At 41.1% G+C, this 21,722-nt stretch overlaps 1 pseudogene; it reads right to left on the reverse strand.

Annotated features, from left to right (window-relative positions):
* Nucleotides 1–991: 991 nt before the first annotated feature.
* LOC120440381 lies at nt 992–3,057 on the reverse strand (annotated as a pseudogene).
* Nucleotides 3,058–21,722: the final 18,665 nt, after the last annotated feature.

The following is a 21,722-nucleotide window of genomic DNA, read 5'->3' on the forward strand; positions in this document are numbered from 1 at the left end:
GCCATGGCTCTCCAAAAACTTTATGTCATCAATCAGAGGCTGTAAAATAGGATCAAAGCCGTATTTTTTCACATCTTCTGCATGAAACAATGCAACCAAATGAATGTTCATCAATGCAGAATTTAACTTTGGAGGCAGATTTCTGAGGACAAAATAGATTGCACCAACTTTGTGAACACCACGTTTGGAACCAAGTGGATTAGCAGTCTCAAAGTCATCATAATAAAGCTGAATTTGCAAAGAAGTCTGTGGTTTTGAAAACAATGGATGAGACTTATAGTAACTCCCATCACAAAAGTCTTCATATCTGTCTTCTTTTGATACACATAGTTTAGCAAGCAGCTCGCAAATATAAGAATTGCGACATATAAATTTGATTGTTTCCAAAATTGGAATGTACACAAAAGTGTCTTTTACTGGTACCTGGTCATAAGTGCCTGATTTTTATTTAACCTTGTATCATAGCGTATTCCTAAAGTCTTTTCCACTGGATCCACAATTCCCCATTTTTCACGGAAATATGACTTTCTTTTAGCTTCAGTGTCGAACTTCTCAACTGGATTGTCAAAAGTCTCAAGACATTTTTCCACTGGAGATCTAACAGGATTTTCTGTTGGCACAACGTTCAGTACTTTATGTTTAAACTCACAGTGCAGTCCATCAGCAAAATCTTCCAAATCACAAACAAGTGATGACACAAAACTATTTGCCAAACCACTACCATTGAGTTTACCAATAATTTTAGTGCAAATTGCTTCAGAATTTTTATAATTCTTTGACCTGACCCATTGTTTTCAGAACACCCAACCTCTAGGCTCTGAGTAACACTTGTTCCTGCAACTGCTATGTCTGTATCTTGTAATCTGTCAAAATCAGCTTGAAATGACTCTGAGGGTTCTGCATCACCACTTTGACAACAATCTTCATCATGAACACTATTTAAATGTTTTTTAAACCAGAATATGTAGTGAACTGACGGCTGCAACCATCTTGTGAACAAGCCAACTTAAATTTGGTGCTTGGATAAAAACTGTGACCTAGTCGCAAATGACTTATCAAAGCCTGACTGGTGCTATGCAGAGTTTGACAGATAAAACATTTAAACATGGTTCTCATTCAACATTTTGGCACGCAACTCACGAACACGTGGTGACTCATCTGTTGAGGTGGCATCAATGTTGAATATGGTGGTCTGCACAAAACTGTAGAGATGAACCAGTGACTCGTCAGTAAGATAAGTTGAACACGTAGTGGGATTTGAAAAGTTCATCAAAAGCACTGAGTGAGCTGGTGGCTTGGCAGGGGATGAGCTGTTTGTCCACTGCGATGTAGAAGGTGTCAATGCTGTTCTGGGTTCGACCAACAGCGAGGATGTATGGTTGTTTACCATCTCTTGCTTGCAAGTGTTCATCAATGCTGCAGCATGACTAAAAACAAATGAGATATTGACATATAGGCCTAGCTTATACTTGCTGAGTATGAACCATTCATTCAGTTTGACATTATGTGCCTTGCTAACTTATTACAAAATACTAAGACACATACTTCATGGAGAGGAAAACTAAAAAGTGCAAAAACTGAAAAAGTGTTTTGTAGGATTTTAAAAGTGAGACAACATATTTACCTTGTGAAAGTGCACCATTTTGTGTGCTGCATCAGTTGGACTTATTTTGGTTCTCCTCTTTCGTCCAGCTGTGGGTGGCAAAAGTTGAAGGAGTAGCAGCAGAGAGGCCATGTCACTGTCCCAGTCTGTGTATGGTTGAATTTATAAAACAATTTCAAAATGACAGGTAAAAATAAATATTATTAAAATCAAACAAGCATGGTGCGACGCCTACCATTTGCATCACTCTCTGTTGGTTTCTCAGCAGCTTTTATCAAACGACACAGGTCAGTTGACTGAGTCAGCTGTTTGGCTTCTTTAATAACCTTTGGCTTGAATGACATGTCCCACTTCTCAAGCAACTTGGTGGCTGTTTCAGCACCAAACAGCAGCAGGAAGTCTTGATTGACCTGTTCATCATACACACAGGACATAAAGACAGTGCTCAACATTGTTTACATTGCAATGTGATTTTGACCAATATGGGATATAGCCTGACTGGGATGACCAATGATCACATCTTTTACTGTTGCCATCCACATCAGCAAAACAAAAAAAAAAGGATTAACAGTTGAAAATATCAAGTGATTTGACTTACTAGTCCGTAGACATCCAAAAAGCGTGGAAATGTTTTGAAGACATCTGCAGTTCTTTGTGGATCATGCACCAGATCCTGGCGATGTTGGAACGTCATTTTCATCTTCTGAAATACACTTGCTTCATCAGGAGAGTGAACAAGAAATGAGATGGCCTCCTTGCAGGCATCTCCATCAAGTTGCTGAGGCAATGTGGTTGCTAATCTTCTGCGCTTAGGCCCTTGTTCTTGATGCACTGGGACTTCCTTCACTGGCCGTTTGGTTGTAGACCTGGACATGGTTTTGAGGCGCCACGCTATATATCCAGTGCCTTTCACTCCGTCGTAGAAATGCTCCTGTCACATTTAAACATAGATGAAAAATAAACATCAAATGCGATCTTACAGACTTTGCAGATTCAGCAAAAAAAACCCAAGGACTATTATCATGTAACAGGTGCAATACATGTTAAACAACATCCACAATTTCAATACAGTTTTATGACAATAGTTATTACGAAAGAGGAATTAAGATTTTCTTTTAAATCATTTAGCTGATGTAATTATTCCATGATGAAAACTAAATAATGTGCTGTTTTACAATCACTGCATGACTTACATAGCCGTTTGGAGAAAATGGATCCTTCAATGAGGGAAAGAGTGTAATTATTCCAAGGGCATATTTCTCCTTTTGCTTACGGGAGGGAATTCTGCTATAGAGGAAATACAATTGACAATGTTAAATCAGAAGTATGTGTCTTTACTGCAGTATACATTACAAGAATATTCCATATGGCCCATCTTTACTTTTTTTATTAGGTACTATTACTCTTACCCATGTCTCTCAGTCATATCACTTGCCAATATGTTAACAAGCTGCCGCCGGTGCGGTGGCTCAGTGAATTTTCGGCATTGTATTCTTCAAGAATTTCCTCTCCACCAGGTTTCCTAGTCAAGGCATTTTTAACCATCTGCTCATATAAAAGGGAAAATAATAACAATAAAAACTTGTTTGTCAGTAAAGGTGAAAGTTTAGAGGAATGTCAACAAACCTGTGAAAGACATATCTAGCAAGAAGCACTAACTTCTACTAACATTTTTTTCATACAGGGCAAGTTGGGAACCACCATGTTTTGAATTTCAATTTGTATAACAATCTACAGTATAAATGGTGTCAACTCAAAAATACAAAAGACATTTTCTGTTCTCAATTGCCTCTTTTGCAGCCTCTGACACAGAAACATTTGGTGCAGAACTGTCTTTGCTGGATCTACTGCGGCCTGCAGGAATGCCCTTTTCCCTGAGGTCACTGTCACTTGATGAAAGTGATATAGTGTCCGTGAGGGAAGATAATGTATCCGAGGAGGATGGTGTGGAATGAGCTAAAGGACAAAAATCTTTGGGAGAGATGATTTGGTTAACTTTCTTTAGGCTACTCCACAATGCCATTAATAACACAATTTCAATGTTCATGTTCAGACAACATTCTATACAAATATGACCCAGCCCTGTCCACTGTCATGTATATTGCATGAAGACAGGTCAATGTCATCTGCATCAAGAGCAAAAGAACTTGGCTCTACATTGAGTGGGCTATACTCTGAAAATTTAAGTTATGATAACATTTACCTTCATCTGAAATCTTTTCACGTATTGTCAGGCATAGGTCTGGTTGGGCCTCCAGTAACTCCAGAAAAATGTCTTCTTCGACAGCTGTGTCAGTTTCATCGAAAATATCAAGGTCAGCAGCATCCGGAAGTCCAAACTTGGTTTTGGCTTTACAAAAAGATAAGCATAATGTCACCTAAAACGCCTGAAAAACTTTTTTAAAAACTAATTTTGACTTTTTTATTTAGCTAATATTTATTAACAGCTGTTTTACCTGTCTTTAAAATGGTTAAATTAGACAAGTCTGCAGCAACAATATAGGCCTAGGCCTACTGCTCTGTACTGTTTTTAATGTCACACATTAAAATAAAATGTGTTAACATTTAATTCGTTTTTTAAATAGATGAGATGCAAACATGATGAACTGATACATGTGCAACAAATTTTGTTCTGCCAGGTTATCTTACCTTCACTGATGAATTCTAGATAAGTGAATCCTGCGTGCAATTTAATGTACTTCTTTACATTGAGGTATTTCACTTTCAGCAACATGTCTTACAACAGCACCTGGTGGAGAGAAGGGGCACAGAATATTTTTACCATATATTTAAACCATAGCTTAAGTGGCAACAAATCCGGACAACTTTAAGAAAATATTAGGCTATACATTGTGTGATGATCTGTGAAGGGTGACAGACCACTTCAACCTCAGGAACATAATTTGGCTTCCCCTGCGCACTAAAATAGCTGAACTTGGGTACACAGAAATAGCATCCAATGAATTATCCACCCATCCACATGTTTATAAGACGACAACGGCGATCTTCTCGTCTGCACGCAGGCTAGATACTTAGTTCTGCTATGTTGCGAGTAAATCGCTGTAGCCTACTTGGGGAAAAGCATCTCTGTTTAAACCATGTCAGGATGATAATCCACATAAAATTTCCTGTTGAACGCACACCTGCCTTCATCACGCTTTCACTTATGACAACAAATATCCCTTATACTGTAAATTAATGAGTGCAAGTCTTACATTTATATCGGGAGTTTCTGACACATGCACAGCCGTCTGGCTAGTTGCTACTTTGTGGTGGTTGTTTTGTGACACGACATGCTAGGATTATCAGTGGAGGCGACGTCAACGACCCTCAGTCGTTATACCGCTTTGTCTTAAACACTGGATGGTAGCCTATTTCACTAAAACTGTAGAAAAGGGGAAAATGTTCCCTTAGATTAGGCCTACTACAACATGTATGATATATCCTAACCGTTAGCAAGCAATCCATGCACAAACGCAGCGCCTTGCTTGGTCACTAACATCTAACAGAATTCCATAACCCCTGCCACTTCAAAGATTTGTAGGCTAGGCTACTGCTAAACTCGCTGGTAGCACGTGTAATTAGCCTATCTTGACGCTTTCCAAAACTTGACTTGAACGTCTCCATGTGATTGTTTAGTTCACTTTTAAATAGGATATTTCTGAGGCGAATGTTCGCTTCCCTTAAAAGCAGTGGGCTAAACGCATTTGTCTTAGCTGCCAGCTAGGCTACCACAAATTCAAATTTTAACATTACATTTAACATATCCAGAGGATAGCTAACTCCTCCCTCGTTTCATTTAATAAGCATTGAACACTGGAAAGCATTTCTCTTATGACATTAGAACTAACTAGAATTGAGAATTATATTAAGCACGCATTTATTTTCGCTGCAATATTAACTTGTTATAGAGGATAGTTTAGCTACCTAAGCTAACGAATCCCATCTCTTACCGCAGATGAATACACTCCACATTAGGAAAATATTGCATGCTTCTGATAAATAATGTTATAGGCTAGTTAGTTACAATATTTAATAATGATAAAATAACATAGGTCTTGTTGTATAGTTCTTACCTGAACAACCTCCTCGATCTTGACAGCAAACTTCTGGCGGACTCCTCATGCCCATGAGCGCGAAAAACCCGGATGTGGAAATCAACTCCAAATGAGTGTTATAGTATTGACTCTTTGAAATAACTCCGGCTACAGAGCTTTTTCAGCACCGTTAGTGTTACTGTAACTCTCAAACCAACACTTTTCAACTCGAAATTTTTAACACCAGTAATTTTAACTCACATCAACACTTCGGATTTTGCTGTGTATATTGGTCGCTGATTTGTTTTTGTTTTGTTTTTGAATGTCAGAAATGTATATTTGTGAATGTGGAAATGTTATATTGGTTTCACTGGTAAAAATAAATAATTGAAATGGGTATATATTTGTTTTTTGTTAAGTTGCCTAATAATTATGCACAGTAATAGTCACCTGCACACACAGATATCCCCCTAAAATAGCTAAAACTAAAACAAACTAAAACTACTTCCAAAACATTCAGCTTTGATATTAATGAATTTTTTGGGTTCATTGAGAACATGGTTGTTGTTCAATAATAAAATTATTCCTCAAAAATACAACTTGCCTAATAATTCTGCACTCCCTGTACACACACAGTTACTGTCCCTCCACACATAGGACTCAGTTCTGCTTCTATGCGCCATCTTTGTTTACTCTTTCCCACCCAGGCTTCTAGACTTCTGATTGGCCAACATTTCTACACGGTTAGGAATATATCGCCACCTGCTGCTTTGGCATGTTCCTGGCAGCGTCTCCTACGTTTTTGGCTTTTACGTGTGGACGGGATTTTTTTTAAAAACGAAAACGGAAAATCTCTGTTTTCAAAAATACCCGTGTACGTGTGGACATAGCCTGAATCTCTCTCTTCCTCATCATGTCCCTCCATCTACTTTCTTACCAGAGTAATTATATCTAACTTGGTCTCTCCCCCACTCTGTTGTTGGGAGTGCTGTCCCTGCACTTATCCACAGTTACACAGTTAGTGGTATCAACAGCAGCCTCCTGTGACTGTGAGAGCTAGTTATTAAATTAGTTGTTGCTGGTGCTACTGTTGATGGTGCAGCAGCTGCACCGACAGCTAACATGTTGGTTAATTTAACACATTGCTTTTTCTATTTCTCTCTTAGCTTTTAGCTCCACTGTTTCGCTTTTGTTTACCCATCTTTATCACCCACACTAAAGTCTGATCTGAGCACCGCAAAGGTGAGGGAGGGGTTGGTTGTGTTAAGAGATTTGACTGGGCAATCCAGTGTCAGTAGCGAAAAAGAATGAATGGGCTGACTTCGGTGCTTGAAGGGCCGCTGTGCGGCGACCTTTCAAGCCAGCACATAGCCTGTATAATAATATCAACACAGGAAAAAAATTACATTGACGCACATGCTTCACCCCAACAGGCAGATTACCAGTACAGTCCTGGTGCTCGGCGACCTTACCTCCGTATAAGAATAAAGTCAGAAAACAAGCAGCTGGAAACCAGTTGAGTTGAACCCCCTGCTGCAAAGAGACACATCACAGACGAGTTGGTCTCATCAGCACAGACTGACTCAGATTGATTGCAACGTTTTGACAATATGTTGTATGCATTTATAAACTAGACAACAATTATTTACAGTGCTTTACTAAGCTGACTCAGACTGACTGCTGTCAGTGCAGAGTCAGACCATGGTGACTTAGAGACAGGTTGCTCAACCTCTGTACAAGCAGTTGGTAACAAGGAGTTTACCTATTTTTTCTCTAGTGTGACTGAGGTATTAACTGTTATCTTGCCACATAATCCCCCCATTTAATGGAACTAGCTCCAGCTTTCTGTTATTTCCATCCTGTCAGCTCACATTACTTCCATCAGCCATGATACACCAGCCCACTGCTATTTTCCCAGATGCTAGCACTCTATAACAGTGATACATCGCTGTTTTGCTAAAAACCTGTATGTGCTGTTCCAGTTTGTCACAAGGGGCCAGGATCTTACACCAGCTGTCACTGAGTGTGAGGCAGTATACAACGTGGACAGGTCACTGGTCTATTAGAGGGCTCGCACAGACTGATAACCACACAGGGTGACCTCAACACCTACTGCCGATTTTGAATCACCAGTTAAGAATGTGTTTGAATTGGGCAGATGAAGCCAATGCAGTAGTGATGGTAAATTCGATTCTTTTTACTGAATCGAGTTTTAATGAGTCACTCACCAAAGTGAATCGGGTTTCTTGAGTCATTTAAGTCACTGAGTCAGTTGACCAGAGAGTGCAAAAATGTATATTTTCACTCAAACTTAATTTGTTTCTCTTTTAATGTAAATCCTACTGCTAAGATGAATGATTGTAAAAGAAAACAACTATTTTTTTAGAGCAAAAAAAATTCTAAAGGGAACATTTATTTATTTTTATTTTATTTTATTGGTATTTTCCTTAAATGTGTCAAATATATATTTTCTCATCTAAATGTCCACTGAGCTGTGAGCCAGGGGGCGGTAAAGCGCCTTAACATTGGTTGCCAACCAAGAAGAAGAAGAAGCTGTGAGCCAGGAGGGAGGGGGTGAGTGAGTGGGCCTTTCTCAATATGCGTACTTGTGCATACTTGCGTTCTCGTGTACTCGTGATACGTCATCAGTCAGAGACCAAGTACTGTTCCAATTCGAAGTACGCATCAAACCGAGAACGCGAAAAAGTCCCGGATGTGTTCTCGCTCCGCCCGTTTTATCGAGCATGCATCGGTGGTGACTTGTGTGGACTTGGTACAGCTAAATATCCCAGAATGCATTTCGTCCGAAACTCAGACAAAGGCCGTTTCTCAATTCTCAAGTACATGAGTACGTACTCGCGTTCTCGGCGAGTCCGTACTCCCGTGCGTTCTCGGCCAGTACGTACTCGCCGAGAACGCGAGTGCGCATCACGTGCCGAGAATTGAGAAACGGCAAGTGATTCGTAACAGGAAGGGAGGGGGTGAGTGAGTCAGTGATTCGTTCAACTCGTTTGAGCTGTAAGCCAGGAGGGAGGGGGTTAGTGAGTCCTGAGTGATTCGCTTATGCTATGATTCAGCACACCAAGGGAGGGGGTGAGTAACTCAAATGTGCTGTTAGCATGCTAGCTGAGCGATGCTACTGTGAACCGAGGAGCTATTGTCTTGATGTGAGCTTCTACTCAGGGTTTTTTCTTCCAGTTCAGAGCAGAAATGTTTTTGTTAAGAAACTGGCTGTAGTTTTTTCCCCCACAATTTTAATTATAAGCTAGATATATTTCTACTAATGGAATTAGCTTGCTAACAGCAACAGGGATGAGTCAGTGAGTCAGTTGCGCTTGTGAATCATGATTCATGAGTCAGTAAAGTGATTCTCGAGTATTGAATGATTCGTTCACGAATCGAACATCACTACAATGCAGACAAAGAACATGTTAATTTCCTACAGGAAGGTGATGCCCCTAATAAATACAAAAATAAGTATAAGTGAAATTTCAAATGACCACCGAGATTCTGAACAGTTTCACAAGCAGGAAGCATAACTATCTTCCACTGGCAGTTCATCCAACATTACACCATAGTTGTGACTATTAAACTTAAAATGCCCACATTTACAGTATTTACCATTGCTAACCGGAGGTGTAATTTAAAGAAAATTTGAGGCAAAGTCATTGCATTGTAAAACGTGTTGTGAAATACGTACTAATATAATATTTTAGAGTATATTCACTATTCCCTCTATCTGTTTAAATTGTGCCAATACGCTGCCAGTGGTGATAAGGGCTGAATGAAACTACATTAGGCCAGGTTCCCGTGCAGCAACACCATCTCTCTGTCTCTATCGCTCTCACACACATTTCTTTCTCCTCCTCTTTGCTGCACCGAGATGCTGTCGTCTCTTCCGTTTTCCACTAACTTCCCCTTTGCTGAAAGGCAGATGCCCAAAATCAATTGCATTCACTCAATTTATATCAGCTCAAGTAAACAAGGCTGAATGAAACGGAGGGACGTTCCCGGTTCACACCAGTCTGAACAGCTGCTGCTGTTCTGCTAATCAATAACTCCACTGATAGACATCAAGTACAAAGAAAGGGCACAGAAAATAAACATTGCTGATAACGTATACTCCATTCTCTTGAATAGCACTGAAGCAATTCAGACCAGACTATTAGACATGCAGTCACTTCGACTAGCAGCAGCAGCTGTCCCATAACTGAACCTGCCCGTGGCCATGAGCAGCACTTTAAAATTGAAATGTATTTTTACCCAGAGAATCAAAGATTGGACAGAAAAAACACTTATCGAACACATGCACGTTTTTACATTTTAATGAGACTTCTGGGAGATTTTTTACAATATTTTCTTCTCTTTTTTTTTGCATTAGTGTGTAACAGCACAAAGTTTTACACACACAAAAACTGTTTCAGTTTTAGCTGATTTCTGCTGATGTGGAGATTTCAGAGGCTCACAGAGAAGGAAGAAAGAGAGAGAAAAAAATGTATCCATTACTTGGCTGCGCATTGGAACTTTGAATTATCTGACACGAGCTGTATAATTCTGCACTGCTAAATGAAATGCATGTGAATTAATTCGGAACAGTGGTTCCTCCTCAGAGTGACTGCAGATACACAACTCCACTTTGCCTTTAAAATATTCATAGTCATAATGTATTGGCAAACACAAACAGCTGACGCAAGTGTTTGCTCAGGGATATTGGGATGGAAAGAGAGCAGCGTCTTCCCCTCACGGAAAGAAAAATTCAATTGAAGGATTTTGTAGAAAATCCTGTCGGGCAAGCTGTGTGTGCTCCAGTTACAAAAGCAGCATTCTTCAGCATCTCATTGTTTTTGCTCTGGGCTGTTCAGTAGTGCGTGTGTTTGTTCATAAGACACTGTGAGGGGTGTGTTAGAAAGAAAGCTGCAGGTTCCCAAGTTGTCAGAAGTGTAAAAACTCAATGTCACAAAATCAACAAGCGCACGTGTCCTGTTTCCTCCACTGCTGTACCAAAGTAAAAACACTGATGATTGCAACGTTTTTTGTTTTTGCAATTTTAAAACAAGAGCAAAAATCTTTAATATCTAAAACAACAAGAATCAGACAGTGCTGTGCAAAAATCTTGAGCCATCTGCTATTTATTTTGCTAGGAAAATTGGAAATGGAGGGAGAGACTTATTGGAATGTAAGAAGTAAGAAGAAGCAGAGTACAAGTCCTTATTTGTTATGACCACATTTATTCTTCAAGAGAGCCTGAACTCACTGGTTCATCCCCAGGTGCCTCGCATAGCTTGGATGAGTCAATAGGTTGGTGCTAAGTGGCTTATGAAAAAAACAATCAAACAAACAAACACTAAAGTGCCTTCTCCGTCCCTCTGATATACTGTAATCTTGTCCATCCTGGTCCCTCCCAGTGAGAATCTCCACATCTTAAACTCTGGCACCTCCAGTTCGGTCTCCTGTTTTTATGTCGATGCCATTGTCTCTGAACCATACATCAGAGCAGGTCTCACCATCTTATAAATTTCACTTTCACTCTTACTGATATTTCTCCACCCTCTTCACGCTGCATGCACTCTCTTCTTCACCTCATGTCCACACACAGTCTACTCTACTCGCTTCTTCTTACTTCATTTCCTCTGCTCTCAGTACGTACCTCTACCTCTCCATAGGGTTGTATCAACTGCCTTCATAGCTGCCTTCATTTTCTCATTAAGCCTCTGTACTTCCTGATTCACTAACTTTCCTCTGTTATCCTCTCTCTCATTTTCTTCATACATGAGCCCCTCGGAGTGCTCCTGCCATCTTCCCAGCACTCCGTTCCCATGTTAGAACAGGTTTGTTTTTTTTAAATCACTCTAACCTGCTGCACATCCTTTCCAGCTCAATCTCTCTGCAGTGATACAAGTTATTTTGTCCTTCTTTAGTATCCAGCCTCACATACAACTCACGGTTTGCATTTTCTTCTGCCACCTCTCTATTTGCTCCCAGTATTCCTCTCTGGCTATCCCACTTTTTCCTTTGAATTCTTTCCTGTACTTCTTCATTCCACCACCAAGTCTTCTTATCATCTTTCTTCTGTCCAGAGGTTACACCAAACACCTTGGCAGTTTTCCTCACTACTTCACCTGTAATTATTCAGTCACCCGGTAACATTCCCTACCACCCTGAGCCTTTCTCAACTCTTCCCTAAAACTTGCACAACATTCTTCCTTCCAAAATTTTCACCATTTAACCTTTGATGCTAGAGCCAGATGTTGTCTAGTTCTGTTGTCCCCTTACACTATCTTGAATTCTTGTGTCTTTCAGACTGCAATTTCTGTGCAAGATTTAGTCCACCTGAGTGCAACTTCCTCCACTCTTACACATCACACTGTGGTCCTGCCTCTTCTTCTACTGTGTTCAGTGTTCACCATCAATACGCCATTCTTCCATTAAATCCACCACCGCTATTCACCCCTGTTCCCTTCATCTACATGTCCATTGAAGACTGCTCCAACTGCCCCTCCCTTAAATGTCTATATTAAACACATTATGCTGACTAGGTTTTACAACAGACAGCTTTGCATGAAAGCACTCATCACTCCTGCCTTGCATCAACAGTTCAGGCTGCTGGGTAGAGATGATCAGGAAGGAAAATCAGGAAGGGCGCCAATACCTTTTCCCAGCACTCTACGTGTTTCTCTTGGTTGGGAAATCTGTAAGATAAGGATACCTCACTCACACTCACTCAGTGGTACTGCCATTCTCCACCTGCTACTGGATTCATGTCTGAAACATTTCCAGCTAACTCCTTCTTTATGCTCAACAACAAGGATGTGCATCAGTATTACTCAGATTTCCACCTGTGATATTAACATGCATCTCTTATTCCTCAGACTGACCCCTCGTAAATGTTCCTTTATATTATACTTACCAGTTTCTAGACTCATCCACTGCAGAAGACTCTTCACTCTAGGCCTGATAAAATATCCTCAACTGTAGTTACTGGCTCCTGTCACTGTTCTAATTGTAAATAAATCTGCATTTGAGTCAATCTGTTGTGATATTTACGATATGATCCACAATAGATGATTGTATTTGCTATCGAGTATAAACTAGTTTAAACTGTATAATCTTGTGAAGTCTGTCATTAACACACAATGCTAATTAGCACTTTAAACACTGCCCTGTGCAAATAGACTGAAATGTATTACTTTGTTTAGTTGATGCTCTTTCTGCACATCAGGAGCTGTCCAGTCATTCCACAACTCTTATTGCTGCCATTGAGGAGCTTCTCTTATTTGTTTTGTTACCTCATACAAATGACAAATTAGTGGCAGGACTTGGAGAGACACACCGAATGCCAAGAAGTCCTCAAACCTCCTCTTCTCACCGGACATCACTAGATGCAAATAAAGACGTTTCTGTGATCCATTCTTCTCAGTTTGTCTGCTTCCAGTAAACTGCCTCACAGTAGCTCCAGACATGCCTGTAGGTAAGTCGTAGCTTCAACTAAACTGAGTAATAGGAAGTGATGCAACTGGACTGAGTCTGAGCACACACTCTTGATAGGTGTATCTTGTCTGCCATCCAGTGGTTTAACGCCAACATTGCATTTCCATCAAGGATATCCAATTCCACATTCCTACAGTCAGCCAGCTTTAGAGAGTTGACGTGGATAACACTGATCACTTTGTTCTGCTGGGAAAACTTGGGTCTTGTAGTACGAGTGACATGAACCATCACCCCAAACAGACCAGGAACCTCCAGGGTTACAGGCAAAATATGAGGTACCCACACAACATGATTATATGGTGGAAAAGCTGAGAACTTAACCTTATGCAAGACATTTTTCTTTATGTCATGTCATGGTTTAATGTTTTTCTTTTATTTAATTATAATAAATATAGTTATTGCTTGTTTTATCTGCACAGTTTCTGTACCATTTGTTCCCAATCAGCTAATCTCTTCCTCCAGTATACACATATACTCCATCACTTCTCTGCTACTCACCAGATTGCCCTGTCATTCTGGCCACTCAAACATTTTTGTGGTTAACATAAAGTGAATTACATCCTTGTTGATGTGTTTTTAAAAGCTAAAATCAGTTTTTGACCACCTTATTTATACTTATACTACTCTAGTTGATGTATAGAAACAGTTTGATGTGATCTCAGAGCACTCAGTCTTATTATGGTATACTCATTAAACACTTGGGCTGCAAATTATACAGTGCCTTTAAAATGTATTTATAGCCCTTGAACTTTTAGAAGAAGAATGAATATCCAGCTGACCAGATCTTGGCTGCCTCCGTGCTGCTGGTATGGTTAGGTGACTGTCTGCTCCTAATATTCATACTATATGTTCTGTACTTTAGAACATGCACAAATGGCCCGTATATGCCATTCTATTCTATCCTTACTGTATTTATTTGTACTATTGAGAAAATTGAGTAAAATACAGGTTATTTCAAAAACAGTGCTGTGTATATTAAACTCCTATTTTAACTCAAACACATTACACAATTTTCATTAGTCTCTCCATTGTTCGTCACATTGTGGATCCCTGTTATCCAATATTAATGAATAATTTATTTGTCCAGTTCACAAGGATATCATGCATTTATTTTATTGCATGCTTTTTTGTTTCTTAAATGTTTATTTTTTCAATAACACATGAGTATTATCTTAGAAAATTCTCTCAAAAATGTAAAACAATATTGGAACATTGAAATGCATTTTTTTTTTTTTTTTAGATTTGTTTAAAGAATGTTTAAAATATAGTAATTAGAACTAAAATAGTATAATTAACAACAATAAAAGTTGCAATAAAGGTTTCTTTTAATTAATAATAAATAATTGAACTGAAGATATATATATATATATATATATATATATATATATATATATATATATATATATATATATATATATATATGTATACATATATATATATATTTTTTTTTTTTCCAGGAGCGAAATTCATGATTGAATCGTGAAACTAATGATTGTGAGTAAAAACTATTATTTGTTTACAGCATTCAATTATGATTCAATGTTAATATGAATTAATAAATGTAAATAAATAAATTTAATAAATTTAATGTACAATAATATTAATAGTCCCTCAAAGAAAATCTAAAAGATTTGAGGGTAAGCTTGTATTATTCATTTAAATTCCAGATTTACGCCCCGTGCAAGCGATGCACGGCATCAACGCATTATGGCAGTTAGCTCGTGCAGCCCCTCGCACAGGGCAATCCGTGTTAACTTGCTCACATAGATTTGCCGCATTAATGCGGTTATGGCGTTAATGTCATTTTAACAAGATTAACGCTGACAGCACTAGTTATTTTTGTTTAATGACAGGTGGTCAAATAAATTTGCATAAACTTGGTCCACAGCATCAGTCTCAAGAATTTAAATTGTTTATCATTAAGACTTAGACAACAGTCAGCCACAGCTTTAGCAGACACTAAAAATAAACCTATTCTCACTGGCTAGTGTTCAAGATGATGTGTGCAAACTGAAATCCATCTACAAGTGTGTGTGGAAATAAAATTTAATCCAACCAAATTCAGCGATCAAACTTCGATTTTTTTCCCCAACACAAACATCAGTTAAAAACAACAATTAAGATGATGCTCTCAGTATTGAAGCAGAGCTACAAAACAGAAAAGCAATAAAAATAAAGCGTTTCCAGAGGTAACAACAATAACTCATACAGCAACCAAAATTTCAGGGGTAAAGAATCACTTTATTATACCACATTTACCACACATATCTGATAAGGGATGTAAGCTTAAGTAAACTTATGTGTATTTTTTTCTTAGTTGCTTGCAGTATTTGTCATGGGCTGGGTCTGGGACCCAGCATTTTGTGTTTATTTTGCACCATCATCATGTACTATTGTAGACATGCTAAGTTCTTGTTGTTTTGTTATTAGTTAGGGTTTGAGTTGCCTTGTATTTTGATATTCTTTTATGTTAGTTCTAGTTATCTAAAGCTCCTCACTTGCTATCTTAATCCTTGTTTTATCTTGATCCTTTCGTTTCATCACCCCTTATGTTCCAGGCTCCCTTGTTCATGTTGTCAAGTCAGTATTAGGTCTGTCATGTTTCCTGTTTCATTTTGGAGGAGTCTACTGTGCCTTTGTCATTGTATGTAGTTTTACTTCCCCGTAGCGTCATTAAGTTCATGAGTGTCAGCTGTTTCCCCCTGTGTTTTCACTTCCACTAATCACCCTTGTGTGTATTTAGTATGTGTATTTCTGTTCCCTCATTGTCAGGTCGTCCGTTTTCCTCACCAGTTTTGTCTCAGCTTATAGTCAATCTTGTTTTTTTCACAGCCAGTCATAGAAGTCACAGTTATCAAAGTGTTTCATAGTGTGTCATAGAGAGTCAGTGTTTCTTTAGTAGCCATAGTTTTCATGTTTTTTGTCTGCAACCAGCTAAATAAAGCTCGCTTTTGGTTCCACCTGCAAGTCCTCTCTCTGCATCTGCTTCTGGGTCCAGCCTCACAAAAACTGGCGTACCCCGCCATGACAGTATTGTCATGTAATAATTTTTAAAAGCATTGCTTTGGAAGATCAAAGATTATTTCAATGCCTAAACACTGGACAAGAACATCCAACTGTATAAAACTTATCTGTCACATGTTTATGATGTTTATAGAGAAAATACAGGAAGACCTGTTCTCTATCATATTGAGACTATCTCTCCACTCCGTTCCATATTTCATATGTATGGGGTATGACCCCCACCCCCCCCCTTGGTCGTGGCATGTGGATATTTTTTTAAGACACTCCGGCTAGCCCGGCCACACCCGACACCTTACATATAAAACAGCTGTGCAGACGTGATCGTTTGATCTCAACTTGAGCGTTGTGCGTGTGATTGACTTACCTTCGAGAGTGCTGTGTGTGTGTGCGTCCATCAGGAGCCCATTTCGGCAGCCTCCCTAGGCGGTGCCTCTCCCCTGTCATTTGGTCTCACTTAGCTGGTCCCACAGCCCTGGTTTCCTTTAGCTTGGTTCCCCTTAGTTGGTCCCCCTCAGGCCCGGTCTCCCGTGGCCCGGTTCCTTCGCTGATCTAGCTAGAATCTGTGTGAGTGGCAATCAGGCTACGTTCCCTATTGCCCACTTCACAGGCTTACATGCCGCTGGGACCTCACTGTGCTTCGGCCGGCGAGTGAGCATTCTCCCGTCTATTAGCCTCTCTGGCGTTTTGCCTGCAGCTCGGGTTAACGCGGCCAGCGGGACTCTGCTCGTAGCTCGGCTGCAGTAAAACAAGGGGTCAGAGTGCCAAGCATACCCTTTCACCCTTTCTGGTGCATTTGATGAAGGCACTATTGTGTGTGCCACACAGCAATGCATCATTGGGTGTTCAGCATGGTTAAAAATAGTGACAGAGAATAGAACAAAGATGGACAATTCAACCCTTAACTCACTTCTTTCCTGCAAATTGGTGCTGCTCATATCTATGCTCCTTCAAGGGATGTGGTATTGGCTGCGAAGCATTGCACCTTCAAATACAACCATGTTTAGTAGAGTGTTGTTGTTATGGATATTGTCACAGTTAGGCAAGAGTATCTCCAGTTCTGTTTATGTATGTACCTGTTGCTGTTGTTGTATAGGATAGTTCTATTGAACCATCACTACCATCTGTTGCACAAGTACTGGACAGCTATTTAATTTAACTTATATACACACACACACACACACACACACACACACACACACACACACACACACACACACACACACACACACACACACACCTTACAGGGTTTATTTATCGGACAACATGACATATAACCCCCCCCCAACAGCCCTTTTGAATGTCTCCCTAATTCTGAGGTCTGAAGGTTGGCAAGTATGGTCATGGATGCCCTGTTAGCTAAGCTACATATGGCAACGCAGGCCTGCCTCTCCAACTCAACAGTAATTTTGTCCATGCATGTACGACACTTAGCCCGTCAGTTGCAGGCGAGCTCAGGGGACCTGGATGGTGTAGGGGAGCTGCTGTCCGCCTCCTCTCACCTAGCCTAGCCTCACTTATGAAGCAACAGGCCATTGCTACAGGCTGCTCCTTGGCCTCATTCTGGGTGGCACGCCACCACCTCTGGCTGATGTTACCAATTGACCCTGCAGCCATGTTTGGCCCAGGAGCGGCCCAGCTCCTGCAGCACGCTACAGAAACTTGCCGTGCCTGTGCAGGCGTCTGGCCATGGTGGGACGGCCCAGGGCTTCTGTGCCTCAGCCTGCCCCCGAGGCTTCAGCATGGGGTCCTGAAGATGTCTGGACCCAGCTGGAGGCCTTTCGTAGACGCAGCGGCCACGCTCAGGGCAGGTGGGGAGGATGTGGAGCCAAGGCTCAGCTGTCCCCCAACTGCTCCCCCTCCTTCCTGACATCTGTCGGAGACAGGCCACCCTGCCCCCTCCCTGTCTGCAGAGCAGCGCAGGGTGGCCTGGTTGACCCTGGGGGTGGACCCATGGGTGGTTTCCCCCATGACCCAGGGTTATGGCCTGCAGTTTTGCCGCAGACCCCCTGTAACTACCACCCCGACCTTTACCTCCGTAAGCGACCCGGTGCAGGCCCAGGTGCTGCAGGAGCTAGGAGGAACTAGCCACACTTCTGCTGAAGGGGGCCATACGGGAGGTAGACGCTGGGGATCGCCAAGCAGGGTTTTTCTCCCGCTACTTTCTGGTCTCCAAGGGGGATGGGGGTCTTCGTCCCATTCTGGAGCTCAGGGGCCAGAGATAGATTCGGGTTCGAGGGGCAGCTCTTCGAGTTCCGCATCCTCCCCTTTGGCATCTCTCTGGTGCCCCGAACCTTCACCAGGTGTGTGGATGCAGCCCTTGCTCCTATGAGGCTGCGGGGCCTCAGGATCCTGAATTACCTAGATGACTGGCTGGTCTGCGCCTCCTCAGAAGAGCAGTGCCGCAGCCATGTTGCCCTTCTGGTAGGGCTGCTCGATTATGGCAAAAATGATAATCATGATTATTTTCAATGAAATTGAGATCGATTATTTCACGATATTTATTTAACAATAACAATGTATTGAATAATTGCTTTAAAGATTGTCAAAAAATAATATAAAATGGTGTGCAAATACTGAAAACCGTGCAAATGTTTGCAATATAAAAAATAAATAAAAAATGTAAACATTAATGTTTAGTGAACTTCAAACTACTGCATAATATTTATGCATACAAATAACCAAACATCAAGGCAAGCTGTGTAGCCACAAAATGCACAATTGCATCAAACTGACATTGAGGTATGTCAACTAAAGTTGCTGCTTGAACAAAAATAAAATTAAACACTGAAAGTAGTACCTTTTATAAGAAATAAATAAAAACTAGTAGGCCCGAGTCCCATACAATCTCAAAATGGCTCAACAAAACATGGTTCCTGCAACCTTTCAAAGGTTTTTAGCCAAAAACACCAGCCTATTGACATGATCAGGCTTCAGGGATGCACGCAGGCAGTTGACAATATTTCCACCAGTGCTGAAGACCCTTTCTGATGAGGCACTTGTGGCTGGGATGCAAAGATATTTCTTTGCCAGGATGGAGAGTCGTGGGAAGAGGTTCTGTGATAGCTTCCACCACCCCAGTGGGTCTTCCTCTGTGTCCAGGGTCCCTGCCTGGAGGTAGGCCTGAAGCTCAAAAGCTATGGCCTGGTCCAGTTGACGAGCATGTTCTGCACCTGGAGCTGTGCTGTGAGGGGCCTTAAAGAAGCTGCTTAGGCCCTTTTTCCTCTTCTTTTGGTTTGATGCACCATCATCAGCAACCTCCGTGTTACCAACGGGTGTCCCCATCACTGCAGCCTCCTTTAATGGGACAAACATAAAATGACAGCAACGCAGAATGAGGAACCAGTTTTATCTGTCTCAGGTTTGGCATTCTAAAATACAATCCTTAAATAATTACTATAAATAATGATAGATAGATGATGTTTAGTATCTTTATAAATACCATAATGGACTTCATTTCCATTGTCAGTCTGGCTTTTATTGTCTCTTGGCTGACCTCGCTTACATATCTCAGTTTGAACCTTGGGTCCAGGACAGTGGCCATGTCAAGCAACTCTTGTGTTGGTGAGTCACCATACTTTTCATTTAGGTACTCCAGTATTCTCCTCTTGATGCATTTTGAGAGGTCTGTGTCATCATCTTGCTCAGCCAAGATTGAGTTGTTAAATAGGTGGAGTGTTGGTTTTATAAAAGACACACTCACATATTTCTCTCCAGAAAGTGCATCAGTGAATTCAACCAAAGGTCCCAGGGTCTTGTTGATGGCCTCAAGGAAATCAATGTCCTGCCATGAGGGGATGAGGTGCCTGGTTCCTTTGTCTTGGGAGAGGACATGGGCAATGGCCTTCTGCTGCTCAAGGACTCTGGAAACCATGGCCTGCCTAGATCCCCATCTGGTTGGACATTCAGTCTTTAAGGAGTGGTCTGGCAGTTTGAGGTCTATCTGTGCCTTTTTCAGCTCTCTCTTTTTTTTCCCAACTGAATGAAAAGGTGCTGACCACTTTTTTGCAGACCCCTACTGCACGCTCAATCCTGTGATCTTTCATGGCTCTTTCTATAAAAACATAAAAAATATAAACAAGCATTATCAGGATGATGATTGTCATTTCCTTGAGTGTGAATGAATAAGAAAAAGTGATGGTAGCTTATTTATGTGTTTGTATAATTCATAGAAAATGTGTATGACTGTGAGAATGAATAAAAGTACCTCTGAATTTAAATCGGTTTTTATATATTATATTCATTCGAAGCATTATGTTGTATACTTATTGAAAGAAAATCACATTATGCATCATATTCAGTAGGAATTAGGCCTACTCACCTATGGCCAAATGTAATCTGTGCCCAAAGCACTGGAGCCTCATCCAGCCATTCAGTTCTCCAGCCAGTATGACATTTGCAGCGTTGTCTGTGGTTATACAAACGAGTTTACTCTCCTCCAGATCCCACGTAGCCAGTGCTTGTTTCAGACCTGCAGCTATGTTCTGCCCTGTGTGGTCTTCTGGGAAAAATGATGTCTGGAGACATTTCGTTTTCATGTTGAAATCCATGTCAATGAAATGTACCGTGAGGCTCAAATACGGCTCCATGGTGCGGCTTGACCACAGGTCCGTTGTGGTGGCAAAATATTGGGCTGTAGCCACTTCCTTTGCGACACCATCATGACACTCATCATATAAAGAGGGAATCGCCACTTGACTAAAATAGTGACGAGATGGCAAGTTATACCGTTTGTCCAAAGTGTTGATTAGTTTCTTAAAGCCGGGGTTGTTCACTGTGTTAATTGAGCAGTGGTCTTTGGCGAGGAAAAACGTTACCGCGTTTGTTATCTCCTTGCGTCTCTGGGAGCTGGTGGGATATTTAGTCGCATTGTACAGGGTAGCGTGAATGGAGGTCTGTGAGGATGAAGCAGGTGTTGTTGAGAGTTTTTCTCTATGCTCCTTCATTGTTTGGTCGTGTGTCACTTTGTGAGCGGTCTTCAAATGATTGAATAAATTTGTAGCGTTGCCCTGTGGTGCAGCTACAACACCGTAGCAAAGTTTACACACTATATCGACTTGATCCACATCTGACTCCGCGAACCCATAATGTTTCCACACCACTGAAGTAGTTTTACCTCGCTTTTCAACCAACTGCATTCTTTCTTTAGCAGCCATTATTCTCTCCTCTCCAAATAACGTCTGCTTAGCTTTCGTCGGGTACTCTTAATTGATGTGATGCGTGTTCGAAACGCAGAGAGGTGCGCTCGATTTGCCACCTCGCGAGAGTAAAGCACGAGGGAGGTGCTAATAATCGGCTCAGTCATTTTTAATGATCGCTGAAAGCCCAGATCGTAATCGAGATCAAAAATTCGATTAATTGAGCAGCCCTACCTTCTGGTCTCTCATATTTGGGCTCTGGGGCACCGAAGTGCAGGTTGGAGCCGTCTCAGACCACCACCTTCCTGGGCATGTCCCTGGACTCCGTTAGGGCCTTGGAGTCCCTCATGGTGGAGCGGCAGCAAGTCCTCAGGACGTGCCTGGACCACTTCGGTCCCCACTCTCGGGTGAGCTGGGACCTGTGTCTCCGCCTCA

The sequence above is a fragment of the Oreochromis aureus genome, linkage group 5 (genome assembly GCF_013358895.1).
Source record: "Oreochromis aureus strain Israel breed Guangdong linkage group 5, ZZ_aureus, whole genome shotgun sequence".
Taxonomy (NCBI): Eukaryota; Metazoa; Chordata; class Actinopteri; order Cichliformes; family Cichlidae; genus Oreochromis; species Oreochromis aureus.